We start from the raw sequence: 2,518 nt of genomic DNA, 5'->3' as shown, positions 1-2,518 counted from the left end.
TTCAGGGCGGACCGTCCGCATGAGGTTCGGCGACCTGAGGTTGAAATGACGTTGATTGAGTTGGCCTGGGCGTCGGGCGAGGCCTGTTACGGATGCTTCTGAACTGGGTGATTGTCCTATCGGGCGTATGGATCTATCTTGATTAGCTTGGCGTCTCTTTGAGACTTATGACGTATTTCCTTAGTTCCTTGCGCCACGTGGTAGGTGTTAATGACCTTGGGCAGTGCATTGGCTGGAGTGGGACGTTTCATCATTATCTACTGTGACCCTTAACATCCGCCGAACTTTATTGTGTCTTGGGATTGACTGCTGTCGCTGGTCACTTAACTGCTAGCACGTGTCGCGATCTCTGGATTTTGCCGAATTTCCATTATTTCTCGGATTTCCCTTGGATTGCACTCGAGTGCTTTTCTATGGTTCTGATGAGGACATGGATGGGCCTGGTGATCTGGCCCATGGTCCAGGTTTTTCCATAAATAGAGGTTTTCGTGATGTTTCCATTTTTACGCATTTTCAAAAACCCTTGAATTCACTCTGCCATTTCTTGCTTCTCGTGTGATCTCCTTTTGGATTCTTCCAACTTCTTCAAAAACCCAGGTAACCTTCTGTTCTTCATGGTTTTTATTTGTGATTATGAGTCTATGAGTCTGACTCCGACGTGGAGATCCTCCCTGGACCTCCACCGTGTTTCCAGAAATTGCCCCCTTCGTCTTATGCACTGGTGGAGGTTCTTGAACCGTTGAGTGTAGTCTCTCCCTCCTCCCCCAGAGGTGGAGGTGTGGGGTTTTTCTAGAAGGGTGTCGATGCCTTTCTGGCCTCATTGCGTGCCAAATATGGGCTTAGCAGTTCTGATTCTGAGTCTGAGTCTGAATCTGATGATTCTTGTGATGGCAGGTTCATGACGATGAGGACTTATAAATCAAAGGCTGCGCAACTGTCTGTTCCAGCGGAATTGACCGGGGCGGACTCCCGTTATTGGTGGGTGGACAGGGAAGTACTTGGGACGCCTAGTACATTCCCTTATGGGAGCTCTCTTAGCCTGTCTGTGGCTAAAGAGTCGTTCCATGGTTTTGAGGTCGTTGCTCCTCGGACGGTGGAGAGGGTCTGCTACGACTTTGCCGAGGAGAAGAAAGATAAGTATACCTTCTTCATGTATGAAGCGTATGTCCGGCGCCTGGGGCTTCGTCTCCCACTGGAGGAGTGAGATATTCAAATTTTGGCGCACTTGCAGCTCGCACCGAGCCAACTGACCCCAAACTCGTGGGGGTTTATTAGGGCGTTCGAGATCATGTGTCGAGCGGCGGGCTTTCCTTGCACTCTAAAGTTGTTTTTCTGGATGTTCCGGGTCGGACATCGCACCAATTCAGATGAAGAGAAGGAAGGACGCCATGGTTGGACGAGTCTGATTTCTCGGCCAAAACGGGGGTTGTTGACGCCGTTTTCTTCAAACGAGAAGAAATGGAAGGGCGGGTACTTCAAGGTTAGTGTTCGGCGGGCGTGGAACGATTGGTGTCTTAGCAAGTCGGGCGAGCCGCGGTTTCCTTTTTCTTGGAAGGAGGAAATTCATCAGCGCCCTTCCAAAGGCTTTTTGGTGGAGATTGGGGACTTAACTCCGGAGGAGGCAAAGGCTGCTGAACTCATATCCTACTGGATTGACAAGGGGGGGATTCTTCCTTGCTCGACGATCCGTGACGGGGGCAGTGTCTTAGTGGATCTTGTCGGTGGGTGGACCGGGTTTACCTTTTACTATTTGGACCTTTTACTTTTGTTTGTCTGTATTTGTCTATCTTGTTTACTGATATTTTGCTTCCTCTTTGTGCAGTCGCGCTAAAGACCAAAATGAGTGAGAAGCTGAGGAAGAGTCTTCTCTTGAAAAGGACCGCTGCCGCTGCCTTGGCTAAAAAAGATGCTGCTTCTTCCAAGCGTCAAAGGACGTCATCTCCCGGTCTCTGTCCTACTGAGGGGTCTTCCTGTCAGGAAAATACGCCGCCTTCTTCAGAGAGTGGGGGGCCGCTCCAAAATGAGGTGGAACAAGAGTTGGTCCACGAGGTTCCTCAAACGCCAACTGTCGTGTCAACTGAAGCAGCTCCTCCTGTCGAAACTGCCGGACTCCCTCCGCCCGCATCAACTGGGGATGAAGCCGGTACTTCGGTGCCCCCACCTTCTGGACAGCCATCTGGAGAAGATGTTGGTCGTTCATCCGAGTCGACCAGGAAGAAGGGGGTTCGGGGGGCGTCAGGATCGTATTTCCCCTGTTAACGTCCCTCGGGTTATCGAACAGGCGCTCCTTAACGTCAATGCCAAGGAGACTTTTGACAAGGTACCTCTGTCCGTCCTGTTGCAGAACGTGAAAGGAAGTGTCATTTTTATTGCTTCTATCCAGAAGTATCTGGAGGTGGACGGGGTCTTGGAGGCGCGGGTGGCGGACGCGGCGACGTCGAAACTCTGAGCTGCACATGAGTCGGAGAGGCAAAGACTGGCTGATGCCCATGCTGCTGAGAAGGCGGAGCTAATCAGG

The sequence above is a fragment of the Lupinus angustifolius genome, chromosome LG10 (genome assembly GCF_001865875.1).
Source record: "Lupinus angustifolius cultivar Tanjil chromosome LG10, LupAngTanjil_v1.0, whole genome shotgun sequence".
NCBI lineage: Eukaryota > Viridiplantae > Streptophyta > Magnoliopsida > Fabales > Fabaceae > Lupinus > Lupinus angustifolius.
The sequence above is the reverse complement of the archived record's forward strand: the minus strand, read 5'-3'. Positions refer to the sequence as shown.